The 20,163-nt window shown below is 47.7% G+C and overlaps 1 long non-coding RNA gene across 1 annotated transcript; it reads left to right on the forward strand.

Moving 5' to 3' along the window:
- Positions 1–3,112: 3,112 nt before the first annotated feature.
- LOC113884482 lies at positions 3,113–19,468 on the forward strand. Its single transcript, XR_003508883.1, has 4 exons — positions 3,113–3,416; positions 15,347–15,430; positions 16,516–16,623; positions 18,608–19,468. It is a non-coding gene; the product is annotated as an uncharacterized LOC113884482 (long non-coding RNA).
- The last annotated feature ends 695 nt before the right edge of the window (positions 19,469–20,163 follow it).

The following is a 20,163-nucleotide window of genomic DNA, read 5'->3' on the forward strand; positions in this document are numbered from 1 at the left end:
AATATGTATCTGTGACTCTTAAGGCCTCATAGATCAGCTTGCCAGCCTTCACACCAGCAGAAGAAGACAAAAACAATCTGGCATCTGAACTTAAGCCACGGTCTCAGAACCCTCTGGGGCTGTTGGTGGTTAAAAAGTGCCGTCCTTGGCCAGAACTCAACTTTTCAGTTCAGAATAAAATATTTCTCTTGGAAAAAAAAGACAAAGGGGATGCCGTCCTTGGCATCTTTGTTCTGTTTGAGGCCAGTAGTGAAGCGAGGGTCTCACCAGCCAATTGAAGAGTGACCTCAGCCCTCGTTCTGCATTTGCCAATCTCCTGCACTATTTGTTATCAGGACAGGGGTATAATACCACCTAAAAGAACGGGATTTAAAAAAACAGGATAATATGGGAATTCCCTGGCAGACCAGTGGTTAGAACTCAGCACTTTCACTCCTGTGACCTGGATTCAATCCCCAATCGGGGAACTAACCCACAAGCCACACGGCACAGCCAAAAAAGAAAAAGATAACATTGTAAATCAGCTAAACTTCAATTTAAAAAAAAATTAAAAATAGGTGAAAGCAGCCTTTTTAAGGAAGTCACGTGTATACAGGAAGACTTCTGTAGCCCTCTGGCCATCTTCACCAGTGGGCTGTGCTTGGTTGGCCAGGCTTTAGGAAGGACTCGATGCTCCATGTTCATGCAATTTCATGATATATCTTCTATATTTTTGAGACTGTTTAGGGGCAGTTTATGGCTTTTACAATGTAAATTATATTGTTACTAGACGAAGTAAGTTGTTATCCTATACCAGCTGATAGCTATTTTAGTTTTAGAATTAGATTTCATCATCAAGGGGGCGCCCCTCGTGGCATAGACAGTAAAGAATCTGCCTGCAATGCAGGAAATCAGGGTTCAATCCCTGGGTTGGAAAAATCCCCTGGAGAAGGGAATGGCTTCCCATTCCAGTATTGTTGCCTGGAGAATTCCATGCACAGAGGAGCCTGAAGGTTACAGTCTATGGGGTCGAAAAGAATTGGACACAGGAAGGGAAGAGAAGGAAGGTAATGTGGTCCACGGGAAGGATGAGAGGTGCTTTTTTTGAGATGCTTTTTAGACATAATTTTTTTTGAAACCTGCTCCTAATAAACACATAGGTAGGGCTTGATAAGAATCCTAAAGCCTGTGGCTGCCCCCGCCCTCTCACCCTAGGACGGAAGGAAACACTGGGAATTAGTTGAACCGCTGTGTGACTGTCATCGAGACATGAACAAAAGTCAGGCATGCTGGTGAGGAAGGAGGGGTACCTGACCTTGCTGTCTCCAGCCTGGAAGGGGGCAGATTCAAGAGGTTGCCTCAAAGTCTGGCTGGTGGTGGCCTCGGACAGGGTGGGCAGGTAACGAGTGGGGAGGAGAAGTTGGGCCTTCAGTGGATTGCCTGAGAACCAGGTACTCTGTTCCACACTCAGTTTCTCCATCCCTGGTAACCTCAGGTAGCTTCCCTCCACCAGATGCGTGTCTTTGATCCCACGCATAGGAGACTGAAACGTGCAGTTGCGGTAAAACATACGGCATATTTGAACAGCTAAGGATTGACGACCAGCCCCTGTCCTGGGAACCAGACAATGATCTGCTAGCTTGTACTATATAACAAACAGACTCTAGCGGGGCCAGGTACAGAGACCTCCGCTATTACAGATTAGGAATTTGAGGCTCTACTTGAGGTTCCTAGGAAACACAAGCAAGGCAGCAGCCTTCTGCAGTCCAGAAGAAAGACGATGGATGGTGGATTGGGAGGGAACTGGTTTGGTTTATTTCTTAGAGCGGGGTGATGTTGGGCAAGTCATGGATTCTATCTGGACCTTCATTTATTTCCTCAACTTTAAAACTGATTATCACCGGCCTCATGGTCTTACCATAAGGGCTGCCCGTAGGAGCTTAGCTCAGCCCTGGCAATTGCTAAACTATTAATAAACAATTTTCTCTTCCTGAGGATTTGTATATTTGTGATTTTTTGGTTTTGGTAGATAGTCACAAGATGGTGCAAGCATTATCACCATCTATAACATTTTCCTCACTCCAAAAATAAGCCCGGTACCATTTGGTGGTCACTCCCTACTTCTCACAGCTCTGGCAAACACCAATGTACTATTTTCTTATTCTAGCTATTTCATATAAATGGAATCATATATTGTGTCTTCGTGTCTATCTTCTTTCACTTACCATAGTGGTTTCTAGGTTCACTTGTACCGTAGCATGTATCCATACTTCACTCATTTTTTATTGCTGAATCATATTCCGTCGTGTGGATATATACACATTTATTTATCCATTCATCAGTTGGTGGATATTGGGTTATTTCCTCTTTTTGCCTATTAGGAAAAGTGTTGCTATGAACATTTGTGTAAAAGTTTTTGTGTAGTCACATGTTTTTATTTTTCTTGGTAGTCTACCTAAGCAGTGGAATTTCTGGGTCATAGATAATTCTGTGTTTAACCTTTGAGGAACTGCCAGACTGTTTCCCAAAGCAGCTGCAGTATTTTAGATTCCCGCTAACAGTGTATGAAGTTTCCAATTTTTCCATATTCTTGCCAACACTTGTTATTGTTCATACTTTTTATTATAGCTAGTGGGTGTAAAGTGTCTTCTTCAAGATTTTAAAAGTTGAGGAAATGCTACTTAGATCATGGATCAAAGATACATAATACATAAATACAAAACTGGCTAGCTTTGACATCTATAAAATGGCCAATATAGCAAAGAAGCATCAGTGGAGCTTCCCGGAGTGGAGGGCCTGAGAAATTGATCAATTCCATCTCTCTCCTTTTGACTGAGAAAGGAAGGAAGCACTCACAGATGCAGAGGGATAGAGACACTTTCTGGCTGAAATCCTTGAGTGCATCTTTCCCCAGATCCCCAGTTTTATAGCAAATAAAGTCTAGTGAGCTTGAGAATCCCCTGGGACCGATTAATGCACCATTACTTATGTATGCACATTGGAGCCTTCCTTATCCAGCCTGCATTTTGATGTTATTTATTTTTTGATGTTTTTGAAGATGAAAGCAGAGTTTATCTTCTCTCACATTTCATTCCTTGGAAGCCTTGAAATGACTCAGCTGGGCAGGGGCTACAGAGCCTTCCACGTCTTAAGTGACATTTTGGAATGGGGCCTTTCTGTGTCCTCTTTTCCTCAGGGTTTCCAGGGGGTTTTGAAGAATGCTTCAAAATTGCCTCCAAGTCCTGTCTCAGAGGTCACATGAGGGGCTACAGAAGACGGTAGATGTGAGCACAGTCAGTGCCAACTATCTGGAGCCTCCAGCAGCCCTGGCCATCCGACACCTTTGAAATAAAAGGCAGTGGATTCCTTTCATTTGCAAAGTTGAATTCTAGGGTATGTAGTTCAATGACGGAATTAGGCTTGAAATACGTTTGCAGGTAAGTGATGGGTCTTTCTTCCTGTGACTCAGAACATTGCCTTCTTTTCGAGTTGATTCTTTTGAGTGTGTTTCTCCCCTCAAATTCTTTTCTTTTCCCTTTGATCGGAGTATAATTGCTTTACAGTGTTGTGTTTGTTTCTGCTGTACAACAAAGTGCATCAGCTATTTGTATATGTATATCTGACTTTCCAGGTGGCTCAGTGGGTAAAGAATCCGCCTGCAATGCAGGAGACAGGAGAGGTGGGCTCAGTCCTTGGGTCGGGAAGATCTCCTGGAGGAGGGTATGGCAACCCACTCCAGTATTCTGGCCTGGAGAATCCCATGGAGAGAGGAGCCTGGTGGGCTGCAGTCCAAAGGGTTGCAAAGAGTCATACATGACTGAAGCAACTGAGCACTCACATACATATATCTCCTCTCTTTTGAGCCTCCCTCCCAACACCCAGTCCACCCATCTAGGTCATCACAGAGTGCTGAGCGGAGCCCCCTGTGCTGTACAGCAGGTTCCCGCTAGCCATTTATGGTACGCATGGTAGTGTGTATATGTAGTGTAGTGTGTATATGTAGTGTAGTGTGTATATGTAGTGTAGTGTGTATATGTCAGTGTTACTCTCCCAGTTTGTCCCACCCTACCCTGCCCCAAGTCCACATGTCTATGCTCTACATCCACGTATCTGTCCCCTCTAGTTCTTTAGCTGATGACACTTAACTGAATCTTGCCTGCATCCCTTACGAGTCAAAATCCTCAGCAAAATGTACTTGGAAAGGGACAGATTCATGGATTTATAAATTAAGAATAATGGAGGAAGTGTTTTCTTGGTCTGTAATTGCTGTTGAGTTCCTCAGTCATGTCTGACTCTTTGCGACCCCATGGACTGCAGCACGCCAGGCTTCCCTGTCCTTCCCTATCTCCCAGAGTTTGCTCAAGCTCATGTCCATTGAATCAGAGATACCATCCAACCCTCATCCTCTGTCGTCCCCTTCTCCTCCTGCCTTCAATCTTTCCCAGCATCAGGGTCTTTTTGATTGAGTTGGCTCTTTGCATCAGGTGGCCAAAGTATTGGGGCTTCAGCTTCAGCGTTGATGAACATTGACGAGTTGATTTCCTTTAGAATTGACTAGTTTCAGTGGGGTAAATGATCCCCTTCTCAAATAAGAGTTGAATTCAATGAGATTTTACTAAACACAGTGCCTGCTACATAGAGCTCAAATATTAGCTGCTGTTTTATTTATCTATCAATTGATCAAAATGTAGACAGACATAGATATAGAGGCAGATATAAAAAAAAGTGTATGTATGTATTTATAATTGTCATTTTTACTGAAGGAACTTATTCATGAAATTACTAGTTAGCTGTGAATTTCACTAGGACCATGTTTCCCCTACTTTTGTAAACGAAAAAAAATTATGTTTTAAATTAGTGAAAATAATGATCAAAATTTTCTAAAATCATAAAATTGCTTACAATATTCAACCTGTTATGTTCCCCTTTTATTTTTTAAATTGAAGTATAGCTGATTTACATGGTTGTGTTAATTATGTTCTGTTTTAAAACAAGCATTTGCTCTATAAATGCTCCCAGGCAGTTCCCTGGATGAACTTTAAGGGATAAATCAATGCTTTCAGAGCTGTACCAGTCATGCTGAGGAAGGGTTTAAGTACCACAGTTAAGAAAAAAAACAGCAGATCAAACCAAAACAATAAATCTCAGGAGGATTTTTGTGAGAGATGCTCCTTTCTGGCTCGGCATGTGATGTTGTTACAAGCAAATCAAAATGCGTTCTGAGACAAAAGGAAATATCACAGGGAAAAGCTAGAAGAGGCCTGAAATGGTGCCCTCCAAGGATTTCAACTGTGAATTGTTCGGAGGCGGTCCCAGTGAATCTTTGGGAGTTGTGAAATTAGTGTAAGTTCCCAGACAGGGTTGAAGGGGTTGGAATAAGCTCTCTCCATTCTGTGGGGGAAGTTTATCAGAGATTTCGGTTGACTCCAGGCATCTTTCCTTGCTGCCAATTCAAGTTTTAAATGGGAGAAGATGCCTGGAGCCTTTATGCAGAACGGGCATTACAAAAGGTATTATGTAAAAAATGCCTTTTTTACATTGCTTTGTGATTTGACCTGCTGCCTCTTCTGGAAAAAAGTCTAACTGTATCTTTGCATACACTAACACAGCAGGAGAGGAAATCAGAAACCTAGCCTCCTTCCTGGCCTGGTCTTGATCCCCCCTGAGACTACCCCTTGGGTTGCTGTGTCGTGCATTTAGATTTAACCAAAATACCCAAGTTTCTGGATCATTGTTGGCCATCACCCAGTAGCAGCCAGAGTTAGGAACGAACAAGGCAAAGGCGAAACGTTAAATCACAAAATGGAAGTGATGTTGCTGGGGGCGTGGTCACTGGAGGGGCTAGTCCTGCTCACGTGCAGAACAGACATGGACGAACTATGGCCCCTAGACTGAATCTGGCATCCCCTACTATTTTGTACCGGTTGCAAGCTACCCAATTTTGAATGGTTGAAAGAAAATACAGAAGATCAATCTCGTGACATGAAAATTACATAACCCTCATATTTCAGTGCCCATGAAAAAAAGCTTTATTGGAATACAGCCATGCTTATTCGTTTCTCTATTGTGTATGGCCACTTCAGTGCTATATGGGAGAGTTGAGTAGTTTCGACAGAGACCAAATGGCTTGCAAGTAAGAATATTTACTGTCTGTTACCCTTTACAAAGGGGCTTCCCAGGTGGCTCAGTGGTAAAGAATCTGTCTGCTAATGCAGGAGATGCGAGAGACATGGGTTTGATCTCTGGGTTGGGAAGATCCCCTGGAATAGGAAATGGCAACCCACTCCAGTATTCTTGCCCGAAAATTCCCATGGACAGAGGAGCCTTGTGGTCTACAGTCCATGGGGTTGCAAAGAGAAAACACAGCTGATTGAGAACACACAGACACACACACACACACACACTTTACTAAAGAGTTGGCCCACCCCTGGTTTAAGATCGTGAGGTAGTAGGTGGATGCCAGGCCCAGGCAGGTGGCTTATGGTCAAGGAAAGTAGCAAATGGCAAGGTTCTAAAACTAGGGGGTGCTTTCAGGATTGGAGGGGGCTTCCCTGGTGGCTCAGACAGGAAAGAATTCGCCTGCAGCGCTGGAGACCCACATTCAATCCCTGGGTCGGGAAGATCCCCTGGAGAAGGAAATGGCTACCCACTCCAGTATACTTGCCTGGAGAATTCCATGGACAGAGGAGCCTGGTGGGCTATCATCGATGGGGTCACAAAAGAGTCAGACACGACTGAGCGACTAACACACTTTCAGGACTGGGGTCCCACTTGAAAGACCTGGCAGACAGGGATGAAAGTCATGAAAAATACCCTTAGGCCAAACGGGATGTTTTCAGATCCTTTGGAGACAGTTAGTGGCCAATGTGATGTGTCGAGACAAGCCTTCCTGGCGCCGTTTCTCCCTTGGAGCCCCGTGTACCAGCCTGCCCAGGACTCTTCCAAACAAGGTTGCCACAGAGATCCTCAAACCAAAGGCTAAATAAATAATGTGGTTCTTCCAGAAGGAGGGAAGGTGAGAGGTTGACGTTCGGATTTGAGTGATGCTTGTTTGGCAGGAAGTTAATATGATCTCTCCCAGCGACAGCACACCTTCGGGCCGTCACACTGTGTATTCCTCAGCAGGGCTGGAACACCGCGTTCAGGGGGCAGGGTGGCCTTCTTTACAGTCTTGTTGGCCGGACTTTATTTTTCCATCGCCCTTGCTGTTCTTGCATGCATTAAGATTTTCATGGATGAAATGGTAGGCACACATTCTGGTCCAAACTCCTCCCTGAACACAAGGGCCATCTCAGGACAGCTGGAGCTGAGTTCACAAGGACCCGTAACTGAGTATAACTTCTATTTGCTTCCCTAAAGCTGGAGTTTATCTCTAAAAGTCAGATTGCTGAAGGCTTGAAATGACAGAGCCGCTTGCTCTGTAAATCGGCAAGCAACTCTCTCACGGATCCAGGAAAAAAAGCAAAAACTACACATGCAATAAATGTGTACAGGTAATGGAGACAGGTCATAAACATGCTTGGATCTGGTTTCAGCTTTCCCCTTGTCTTCTAAATGAGGTTTAAAGCCAATCAAACCCTAAGCACTTACGTTTTCTGACCTGAAAGCAGGTGAGTTTAGTCAAGTGCAGGAGATGTGACATGAAGGGGACCCCTGAGCAAGGAAACCCAGGCGTGCGGACCTGCTCTGGGGAAGCTGAGCCTTGGCAGCTTCCCAGGGTGAAAACCTAGACCGGGCCGGGTGCGAGGGACAAGGCCAGGGTGTAAGTGGGACCCCTTGAAAGGTACACAGGATGGGCCTGACCTGCCTTACCTGGCACCTGTGGATCCAAAGAGAACCCGAGAAGGGGCCCCTGGGCAGAAGCCCCGGGGCGGGGGCTTGTGGTTGCCTGAGTGTGCGCATATGCACCATTGGCGATGAGGTTTTCATGGCTTTTCAGAAAAAAACATTCTGAATTCCTCTGGGGGTCCCACGACTAGGGCCTCCGGGTTATTTAAGATCACATGTGACCCAAGCACATCTTAGAAAGAGTTCAGATCAGTTTCAGATTTACAGAGGAGCACACAGGCTATTAAGAAAGAAGTAAGAGGGTGTGGATGGCTCCAGAATTTCTTCACAAAGTCCGGGGAGGGTCTGAAATTGGCATGGAAGGGGTTGGGGGAATCCAGAGGTTGGTCTAGAACTGCTTTTACATTGCAAGCACCCTGCTAGAAAGAAATCAAATGCTTTGGTCTTGATGTTGTTACATTGCAGGGGTTGGAGATGGGACAAAAAGTATCCAAAGGCCCCCACCCCTCCTCTCCCCAACACCTACCACTTCCAAGAGGTCTAATTAGCCTGAGCAGTTTCACTTCTAAGTCCTTCTCCCCAGAAGTCCACCAGATCAAGTTTCTAAGCACTCCTGACCTCCTACTTCCCCACCCTTGCAGGTAGTGAGGGACATGGGACATCCTTTCCCCACCCTTAAGAAGCTGTGCCGGAGTTGAGCTGGTACAGGGTCTCGCTCCATGTGATGGCCACGGGCAGCGTCTGTCCTGCACAGCTGACACACTAACAGAGTTTGTGCAAAAGGAGGCTCCACTGGAGGGTTTAACTTCGCTCCCACGAGCCAGAACCAAGGGTTATGGTACATTCTAGGAAAGTGAGGCCATGCCCCATTTCCCGGGGATGAACGGTTATTTGGGTAGAGTTGACACTGGGTGAGGAGAAAAGAGAATGGGACCTGCAGTCAGACGTGGCCCTTTAAGACTGCCCCAAAGCACGTTCGTGACGTTGCTTTTTCAATGCACAACCTCTGGGATGACGTCGAGGCTCATTTTAGCACTTTTCACCAAGCCAGCCAGTCACGAGCCACGTGCTGTGGGCCCAGCACTGTGGGCCCAGGGACGCAGGGTGTATTAGCCTCCATATATTATTCATCATTGATATAGTCCCAGAGTTTCCTTTGCTGCTGTAAGAAATGACCACAAACTTGCTGGCTTACCACAAGCAGAATTTATTCTGCCACCGTTTGAGACCCAAATCAAGATTTCAGCAGGGCTGTGCTCTTTCTGAAGGCTTCAGGGGACAATCTGTCTGCTCCTTCCAGCTTCTGGTAACTCCAGGCATCCCTTGGCTTGTGGCTGCATCACTGCCACCTCTGTCTCTGTCTTCATGTGTCTTTACTTCTTCTCCTCTGTGTGTCGCTGGATCTAGGGACCACCTCCATGATCCAGACTGATTGCATCTTGAAATTCTTAATTTAAAGATATCTGCAAAGACCTTGTTTCCTACAAAGAAACCTCCCATTCAGAGGTTCCAGGCACTAGGATATGAAACTACTTGGGGGTGAAAGTGAAAGTGTTAGGCACTCAGTCATGTCTGATTCTTTGTGATCCCATGGATTGTAGCCTGCCAGGCTCCTCTGTCCATGTGATTCTCCAGACAAGAACACTGGAGTGGGTTGAAATTCCCTTCTCCAGGGGATCTTCTCAACCCAGGGATCAGACCTAGGTCTTCTGCATTGCAGGCAGGTTCTTTACCATCTGAGCCACCAAGGAAGCCATTTGTGGGTAGGGGGGTTATTAGACAACCTATGAGAGGAGGAGGGTGGCATATTTGAGACTTGGCAGTTTCTCAAATAATTCTACAGTCAGGTTGGTGGAGCACAGGGCTCCCATTCTCTCTGAGGGCCTTCTGGTGTCTGGACAGAGACATTAAGCCCCAGACCCTTCCTGCCCTGGTGAGAAGGGGACTGAAAGGGGGTGCATCTTTCCAGCACCTCCTTTCATGTTCGCACGACTCTCCCGAGATGGATGAGGAGGAGATGGGGCCATGGAGTCACAGTTCCCCAGTTGCCACATGGGAGCCTGGGGTCTAAACCTGAGCTGGCCTGTTCCCAGATATGGGAGTCTGTCTGCAATACCCATACTTCTGGCAACCGCCCAGCAGTGAGTCCTTACCCGATGGGTCAGCTTCTGGTGAGAAGGTGACCTATACTCGACCTTCTATTGGAGGATAGAACAAACTGAAGAGAAAGGCACATGACCCAGATCAGAGGAAGGCACGAGGGTCATTCTCTGGTGGACAGTGGAACAAAGAGGGAGAAATCTGCCCACGTCAAGGGAAGTTTTTAAGGTAAAATGGTGACCTGGGCTGACTGGGGTAGGTCTCAGCCCAGGTCTCTATGGAATAGGCCTCCTGCAGATGGAAGAGATTCTGGGGCGGGGAGAGGGGTCAGGTGTGGAAACTGAGAGGTGAGCGTGGGGTAGTGTGCCCTGGTGGTGGCTGGCCATGGTGAGATTGTGCTTTCTCCCTCTTCTTTCAGTTTGTGCTGGTCTTAGTCAGCTTGGGAGGCCATAAAAAATTACTACAGGCTGTTAAGTGAACAATAGACATTCACTTCTCTCAACTCTGGAGACTTGACATCCAGTATATGGTTTCAAGTGATTTGATTTCGGGAAGAGCTCTCTGTGGCTTGCTTAGATGGTAAAGAATCTGTCTGCAACGCGGGAGACCTGGGTTTGATCCCTGGGTCAGGAAGATCCCCTGGAGAAGGGAATGGCTACCTACTCCAGTATTCTTGCCCCGAGAATCCCACGAACAGAGAAGCCCAGCAGGCTACAGTCCATGGGTCACAAAGAATCGGACACAACTGAGCGACCAACACTTTTACTTTTCTCCTTGGCTTGCAGGTGGCCACCTTCCTACTGAGTCCTCACAGAGCCTCTCCTCAATGCCTATGGGGAGAGAGAGGACAGGGAGGCAGAGGGCTCTCTTCCTCTTGGTTTAAGACCACCAATCCTGTTGGATTAGGGTCTCACCCTTATGACATCACTCATCTTTAATGACCTCCCTAAAGGCTCTGTCTCCAAATGCAGTCACGTGAGGGAAGCAGTCACAACAACTTCCATGTGAGTTGGGGAGGGACACAGTTCAGTCCACAGCTGTCCTTTTCCCTCTCTTTCCTCTCTCCTTTTCTTCCTGGCCTCATGTCCAGCCCTCAGATATTGTCCCACAGGGATACAGGCTGTATTGCTCCACAGACCACAGCCGGGAGCTGCAGGCATGACACCTTGTCTCTCTGAGACAGGAGGGGTAGCTTTTGCGTAGCCATGGGCTTCAAAGCCAGGACTGGCATCTCCTGCCCACCCTCACCGGAACCCCCTTGGTTCCAGACCATAGGGAGCCCCCACGGCCTTCATGTCGGGGTGAGAAGGGGGCACAGCAAGGCAGGTGGCCCAACCCAGGGGAGTCCAGAAGCTGGACTTCAAACTCAGCTCTGTCCTCACCAGCTGTATAGTCCCAGGCAAGCCCTTGGTCCCCTGAGAGTCAGGTTTCTCATCTACAACACAGGGGAAGTTGTGAACTCTGCCCCCCTTCCCAACCCCAACACAACTGTTGTCAAGTAACTTTGGGGAAAACCCTGGAAAGAGGCAAAACAGGAACAGGTCTAAAGGTCATTCAAAGCAGGTGAATGTGACTATAAATAAGAAACCTTGAGGTCAGGGCCATGAAGATGTCTCTGCCACTTCCAAGTTCACAGGTGAGCTTTGCACATGAAGGAGTGAGATCGGGTCCTGTGGACGGTGACTCTCTGTTGCTGGTAAAGCGGTGTGAGATTCTCCAGTTCTTTCTGGCTGCATGAGGCATGTGGTTCTGGAGAAAGAGAGATTTGTTCACTCAGTGCGCAGGGGAATGTCTTTCTCTGGGGAGAAAGGCATACTTGCTACATGTCCTCTGATGTCAGGATGTCTTCCAGGATGAGGGTGGCCCAGCAGGCTTGGCCCCTGCACTTGCTAGATAAACACAGTCAATATCCTGTCTTTTCCCACATCTGGGGTTCTGAAAGAAAATACCATCAAGGAGAAAGGAGAAAAAGCCATTTTTCTTTGCAGGTAATGAATCTGATTTAAAAACAACAACTGTAGAAGGAGGGTCGGCTACTTGGTTAAAGAGTCTTTCAAAATGACAGAAATATGGTCCAGGATGGGGTTGACCTTGTTAAAACAAGCCTAAGGCAGAGCTGCTGCTCATCTGTCTTTGTGTGGCCAAGGAAGTTGTAGAAACAGCAGAGTGTACAAAGATGCTGAAAATGGCCCATTTTTGATACACCCTCTCTTCCTGCAGTATTCGGGATTTTATTGCCTAGAAATAAGTGGCCCAGCTATTCCTGACACAGACCAGCCTCAGTTTACTGTGACCTTCTCTTGGCTTTTTCCTTGCTGTGTGACCTTGGGTAAGATGCTTAATGCTTCTGAGCCTCCCGTGCCTCATCTTCAAAATGCAGACGAAGAGATGGACAAGGGCACCTGCCTTCTAGGCTCACTGTGAGGCTGAGGAGGGATGATGTTGCTGAGGGTCTCAGTGAGGAGGCAAACCCCTGCGGGACACACAGGCGGTGGGAACACAGGTGACCATATCACAGGGGTTTCACTGGGCCTTCCGTTTATCAGTTCTGTTTCCTTCTGGAGGTTAGGGAGATTCCTCAGGAGAAATCACCTGCAATTCGAGAGGGACTGCCCTCCCCTAAATTCCTGAACCATTAACTCAGGGTCGCCTCTGATTCCCAGAAAACACCTCTTAGGCATTGAATGGTTTCCATCAGCTGAGGGCACAGCATGCCAAACTGGAGGTGGCTGAGTGCTTGGAATTCACCTTGTCCCAGTCCCTCCTCAAAGAGGCCTGGAGAAGGGGTGCTGGAAGCTGGCCCAGTGACATACAGAGGAGTTGGTCAAAGAGTTGGGACAGGAACCCAAGTCTCTTGGCCTCCAGCATCAGGATCGTGCCTAACAAATGAGCCCTCTCTTTTCTCTCCTGTTGGCATGTTGAAATCCTGCCTCAATCCTGATTAGCACAGGAGAGCAGGGATCTAAAATGGTGCCAGTGAACTGGGCAGTGTTTGGCCTCTGGTGTGTTTCAGTTTGGGGGGACTTGGTTCTCGGTGTTAAAATTCAGAAGATGTCACATAAACAAGCGTATCCCAAGCCTCTCCTGGAAATTCAGATGTAGGTGACACTGGTGTTGCATGGCTACCGAGCCCAGAGCACATTAGCATTTATCCCCTTTAGACCAGGCACGGGAGCCCTACCTGGCCAGATCCTACCCGACCAGCCTCCCTTCTCAATGCACCTGCCTGGGCTCAGTGGGCCTGAGCCTGTGGCACTCAAGTAGAACAGCTCATCAGAAAACACGTCTGGGCCGCAGGTGGTTCCTGTTTTTCTGCCTCTCCTTCCTCTCAACCAGTTAACCTGGCTTCAGGTGAAAGTGAAGGCAATAAGACATCCCATTCCATAATGGTTATTTTCCTAACATCCCATTTGAAAACTGCAAACTTTCCAGAAGAAACCCTTGTTTTCTTTCCCAGTTGACCTAGTTGCAAAGGAAAAAAATCTCATTTTCTTAAAGAGCCACGACATTGCTGGTGTGGTGTGTGGACAGGCTGGTCAACCTTTCCATTAGGAACACTTTCCTGGGCTTTAAAAACTCAGCCATAAAGATGTGTTTTGGAATGAAGTTGGTCCTCCCCAGTGGAACCTGGGAATCTTTATTTCAAGGACTCTTTCAAAACATCTTTCTCTCTTGAAGTGCAAATATGTGTGGTTTGCGGAGTCCTCGACCATGTTTGGGGTTTGGGATTTTGCTGCATGACTCTTTTCCAACCTTTAATTTTGAAGCCATCATCTTCTCTATTTATTTCCATGGTTAAAATTGGTATTTTCTTTTTTTTCTATTGGAAGAGGTCTGCATGAAAGGGGTCGTTGTCCAACCTTCCCCTTTGGGGTACGCACAGGCTGGGGACTGTGGCAGAATCCCTAGAGTGGATGTCTCTTAAGCATGTTAATTGATATTACCTGACAACAATCAGTGGCTGCGACTCAGTTTACAAATAATGAGGAGGTTGCCTTCCCAGCAATGCTTTGCTTGTTATTCTTGTTTAGATCCTTGCCTGCCCTTTGCAGGTATGTTTGATGATCTTGATGGCTTTAACAATCAGGAGATAGAGTTGCAGACTTATGATGGTTGTCGGGGAAAATTTGAAAAATCTGTTCTGTACCACTTATTCTATTTTCCAAGAGTTACTTGACATAGTAAGTATGAAGAGGTGGCCCACAGAAAGTGACCCAATATGGGTCCATTTGCTCCACTCATGCCAACCTCTTAAAGTCTACTCTTCTTAGCTCCCTAACTCAGTCAAGACCATTCGTCAGCCTCTCAAGCCAGAGACTCTAGATGTGGGCTTGACTTGTCCCTCCTGTCCTCTCCAGTGTCCAGTAACCACCACTTCCTGCCCATTGTCCTCTCCTGACTCTGTCCCCTTCAGTCCCACCCCTACAACCACGGCTTTGCCTCTGCCATCTCTTCATCTCCTGACTAGCCTGGCCATCACTGTCTCTCCCCAGCCAGGTCACCCCCGACCCTGCTAGCAGTTTTAGTCCTAAAAAAAAAGTCATGTCTCATCCCATTTCCTTCTCTTGCTTAAAGAACACTTTTCTGGCCCCTACTGTCTCAGGATAAAATCCAAATTCTGAAGCATGACATATAACCAACTTTTCATGTCTATCATCTACTCCCCCACCCCCCCAGGGACCTTATGTTCCTGTCACTCTGAGCCCATTCTTCCATGGACAACCTGTCCCCAAGCCAACGCTCTGTCCTCTTTACCTAGAATGGCTTTCCCCCGATGCCTTTCTTTTGCAGACTCTTTGAAGGCCTAGGTCAAACGTCACAGCCCTTGAAAGGCTTTCTTGGTCTCTTGCAGGTAGAGTTAGAACTTTTTTCAAAGCTCAGCAATAGGATTTGTCATCATGTATTGTGTTTTCTCTTTCTATGGGTCTTATCTTCCCCTAGACTGAATACTATGATTATAGTTTTCCAGATCCTCATGGATCTCCGAATTTCTTTCACCTAGCAGAGTGTCTGGACCCATAGGAGATGTGTCATCAATACCTTATGAATTAAATAATCATAACTTATTATAGAGTGCTTGGCATGCATCAGGGTCCATTTCAAACACTTCATACATTTTAATTGTCAAAACCAGCTTTTGAGGCGTCCTTAGCATTCCAATTGCTTTTGAGATGGCAAGAGACATGGAGAGGTTATATGAGTTACCCAAGGTCATACAGCCTGGGTTGCATTCAGCCTGCTTAAGCACAGACCCTGTCTGCTGGCTGAATCCTGACATTAATCTGTTTTCCAGTAAATGAGTCCCATGCCAAATGCCCTGAAGTGTTGAACCTCAGGGACAAAGGCAGAGACACACTGGCCCCTTTATTATTAATTTCATCATCACACTCGTCTTTTAGGGAGTCCCTCTGAGGTCAGCAAATAGACACTGTGCAAGCCTACAAGCCCAAGTGTGATTGAGAGTTTTTTGTTTGTCCAGGACACAGGTTCATACATGAATGACCCAGCGTGACTCTGGCATGTGGCTGAAGTTTCCCCAGGGACACCAGGCAGGAGAGCCGAGGTAATTACCTCCTTCCTGGAAGAATGTGGATGGGGTTCATTTGTCTGGAATGTTTAGGTACAGTCTTCCCTGGAGGTGGGGACCTGAATGAGGACTCCTCCCGGAGCTAGTCCACTTTGGAGGCAGGTGGACTGGAAAGAACAGAGGACTGGGCCTCGCCAGGGTTCCAGTGCTGGTTCTGACACCAGGGGAGGCGTCTGTTGCTTGTCTTTCCAGCATAATTCCATCTTTCAACCCTCCCCAATAATCCCCACTCTCTTTTGCTGACCTAAGTGGTCTGGGGGAATGGATTCTCCTGCTAGCCCCAGGGATGGCACGTGAGAAGAGTGAAGGTGAAAGTCCATGTCCAATTCTTTGCAAGTCCATATGTGTAGCCCACCAGGCTCCTCTGTCCGTGGGATTCTCCAGGCAAGAATACTGGAGTGCGTTGCCATTTCTTTCTCGAGGGGATTTTCCTGACCCAGGGATCAAACCCAAGTCTCCTACATTGCATGTAGATTCGTCACCGTCTGAGCCATCAGGGAAGCCCTGGAGCATTAGAAGGCGAGGATAAGCAGCACCTTCAGGCATGGACAGGAGACCCCAGCCAGTCCAATCAGAGGGCAATGAGACTTGCTTCTCCCCTGAATATGCCTGAGTAATTCTGTAACCCTGGGGGTTTGTTACAAATGCAAATTCTTAGGTCCTACCCCAGACCTACTGAGTCAGTCTCTGAGTCAGAGCCCAGGAAACAAGCCCTCCAGGTAATTTTGATGAACTATCCAGTTTGAGAAGCTGGGTAGTTTCTCTACTTCATTCAATTTACAGAGGGTTAAAAAAACAAAACAAATAGGCACAAAGAAGCAAGGTGATTTGCCCAAATTTATGCAGCCAAGCCAGGTCTCAAAGTAAGCTGTGCTTAACCACATCATTTGAGAGGCATCTCCATGTTTCTATCAAACTGTAAAACAGCAACAGAAATCTCTTCTCACCTTTGAAGATCCTCCCCTCCCCAGTCTCCAGGGATGAAAATAACTTTCACTTGCTCCGAGGTTATGCAAAGTGAAGCCTCACCATTACTCACGTGTTTGTGCGCCCTATCTCAGACTTGACGTCGGCTGGCCTCAAGAGACCTTGGAGTCGGTGAGGACCACGTACTGCCTGGGGAGGCAGGTCTACCTTTGACCCCAGCCCTAGGGCATGCTGGGAGAAAGGTGGGTGCCATCCTTTCTGGGGTCAAGGTCCTGTTCTCGTGGCTGGCTCCTTCCAGCTTTATCTGGGCTCCCAGTGTTGGTTCACCACCCGAGGCTCTGCTCTGTGTGTATGTGAGGGTAGGTGGGGGTGGGGGGGCACGGCTGGTTCATGGCCAGAGTCATGGCTCCAGTCTGGAAGTCCAGGCATACCTAAGTCGTCTCTCGTGGCTCCCCAATGCCATATTAGGCTGCCCCCTCTGAAGGGTGGAATCTCTGACTCATCCTCCCCCTCCCCCCACACCCTCACACTCCTGCCAGTTTCGGCCAAGATTAGAATTCACTCAAATCTGTGGGTTCTAAGGTTTAGTGCTATTTCAGTTTGGCAAATGACTCGTCCTTGCTTCAAGTTAGAAAAAGAAGTTCTTTCCCAAAAGGAGTTTGGGAAGGATTTTCTGGATGACCCAATGGTTTGGGCAACTGAAAAGGTGATGATTTCATTGCACGTGAATTAGAAAGAAGTTGACCACTTCTGAAATACATCCAAGTACACCCGGGGGTTAATAGATGAGAAGCAATGAGACCTTCTCATCAGAATGATAATCTAATCTACCCTCCCTGAGTGTGCTTTAAGTTTCCAGCCCTCTGCTAGGTACTCTCTGGGCATTTTATTAACCCACACCTCAATCCCAACAGGTAGGCAAACTTTCCCCATTTTAGAGATGAAAAAACTGGGGCTCAGAGAAGCCAAGTTCAGAACCTGCAGTCACATAGCTGAGAGGTGACATTGGGACAGGAGCTCTGGTCTTGCCACTGTGATTGTCCTGATTCTTGGCAAGAGACAGGGGTTTTGCTCTGCTCTCCAAGACAACCAGTTATGTGGTCCCTACCCCTTTGCTTTAGATTTGAAAGATTTGAAAGGTGAATCAGACAGGGTCCTAGGGATATAGACAACAAACAGGAAACTGAAAATGAGGGTCAGAATCAGGGAAACGTAGACCAGCTTGGGCAGAAGGGCTGGAGTGTGGCTGCTCTGAGAGTCTTGGCAGAGGATGGAAGTTCAAGGATCATTTCCTACTTTTGTTCCTCTGTTCACGATTCAGATTCCACAGAAAAGCTGTGTGGTGGGCTCCATCAGGCTCAGGTGCCATCTCTTGGCTAGGGAGGGCGGGGCATCTTGAATAACCCTCACATCACACAGCTTGCAAATTTCCAAAAGGAAACCAGGATGCCATTCCTGAGACAGAGGAGGAGAGTGGGTGTTGGACTGGCTGCCAGAAAGGCAGAAACACACACCACACCAGGTGTTGGTGGGGAACCAGACAGCCCCCAGCCCTCTGGCTATGGGCTGAGTCATTTTTTTTTTTTTTTTTAAATCCTTTCACTAACGTCTCCAGGCCTGGATGCATTTCTAAGTCTGGTAACCTGAAGAAGACACAAGCCCTGCTGGCTCAGGTGGTAGAGTCCCCCTGCAATGCAGGAGACCTGGGTTCAATCCCTGGGTCAGGAAGTTCCCCTGGAGGAGGGAATGGCAACCCACTCCAGTATTCTCGCCTGGAGAATCCCATGGACAGAGGAGCCATGGGGTTGCAAAGAGTCGGACACAACTGAGTGACTATCACACGAACCTGAAGACATTGGGTCCAGGCTGACAGTACATCCTGAAAGGTGGCTTTGAGAGATGGGCCATTTGTGATGATGTTGAGAGATGACAGCCTGACACAGCTCAGGCTCCTCCTTTGGAGCACAGCCCCCGACCTGGCTAAGCTGCGCCCGAGGGGTCTGTGATGGTGGAGGGGGCGATAGGGTCATGTACACCGATTATAAGAACTCCCTGTCACTCTGCAAACTTTGAAGCTCTGGGGCAGAAAGGGCCAGGAGATACTGAGTGAGGGGTGGAACAAAATACTTCCCCCTAGCCTGCCAAGAAACACTCCGAGGATGGACAGGGAGGAAGACAGCTGGAGGGGGGCTTAGAGGTGACTCATGCCAAGCCTTTGACTTTCAGAGCGAGACTGAGGCTGGAGAGGGGAAGACAGCACCCAGGGTGGTACCATTGATGACTCAGGTTCCTCCTCTGCTCTGGCCGTGCCCCTCGCATTCTGTCTCCCTGCAACCCTGATCAAGTACTGACTGTGGGCACTCGGTGGATGCACTGGGACTCATGAACCTACATCTGCCCCCAAGGGAGTTTATCGCCCACAGCGGGGTAAGCAGAGAAGTGGAAAATTACCATGAGGGTGGAGGTGATGGGTTTTACTTCCGGGACTCAGGGGGCACCTTTCTGGCCTCTGATGGTTCCCAAACCTTGCATCTTTGTCATAAGAAACATAGTGAAGCTGTGAATAATTGAAAGAGACAGTATCTGTAGAAGAGGGTGGTGGGGAGTTGGTGTGCGTATCTGTGCAAACATGTGTCATGTGACTGAAGTCTGGGTCATTTCTCTTTCTCTTCTTCCCTGTCAGGTGATGCTGGGAGCTGGGGTTATTAGTTGGGTACTTGCTCCCAGGGTGAGATGGATGATTATCATGCTTTCTGTGGTCTCCTGTGTTCCCATGTTCTTGGATTGGCCAGAGCTTTTCAGAATGAAGAATTTAAAAATTTCCTGGTGTTGGCTGCTCTTGTCTGGAAGCTCAATTACTTTTGTCTACACCTGTTCCACCTTCACCCTGGTCCTCTAAGTCCCAGCTCAAAGGCCTGCTCACTCTTCTCCATCAGAAGCCTTTTCTGCATCCAGTCCCAGGAGCCTACTCTCTGCAGAATCCGGGTGACGTGCTCGGGGCCTGCTCATGCTTTGACTCTTCAGTAGGGCCACCCGCTTGGGCATTCCAGGCAGCTCAGTGGTTAAAGATTCTTCCTGCCATGCAGGAGGTGCAGGAGATGTGGGCTTGATCCCTGGGTCGGGAAGATTCCCTGGAGGGGAGCCTGGCAACCCACTCCAGTATTCTTGCTTGGAGAAGCCCATGCACAGAGGAGCCTGGAGGGCCACAGTCCGTGGGTCACAAAGAGTCAGACACGACTGAAGCGACCGACACAATGAGTGCATGGGGCCATCTGCTTACAGTGAGGATAAATGATTAATTGAACCCTGTCTCAGCTGGACCCCCAGTGCTTGCCCATCTGCCTTCTCTTTGTAAGTGCACCCCTAAATAGCTCCTGCCCAGAAATGCTTTACACACTTGCCAAATAAATATCTTGGTTCCATTCTGGGGCCACAAAATCATTCAAAGTAGAAATCATTGCTTTGCTGAAGTGGAATTTGGCAAGTATATAGTGGCCGTGGCTGCATGGAAGATTTAAATTTGAATTTCAAGCCCCAGATCTCTCACTTAAAGACTGTGTGACACTGGGCCAGCTACTGAACTTCAGTGAGCCTTAGTTTGCATGCATGCATGCTAGTCACTTGAGTCGTGTTTGACTCTTTGTGACCCTATGGACTGTAGCCTACCAGGCTCCTCTGTCCACGGAGATTCTCCAAGGCAAGAATACTGGAGTGGGTGGCCATGCCCTCCTCCAGATGATCTTCCTGACCCAAGGATCAAGCCTGCGTGTCCTACATCTCCT

The sequence above is a fragment of the Bos indicus x Bos taurus genome, chromosome 26 (genome assembly GCF_003369695.1).
Source record: "Bos indicus x Bos taurus breed Angus x Brahman F1 hybrid chromosome 26, Bos_hybrid_MaternalHap_v2.0, whole genome shotgun sequence".
NCBI lineage: Eukaryota > Metazoa > Chordata > Mammalia > Artiodactyla > Bovidae > Bos > Bos indicus x Bos taurus.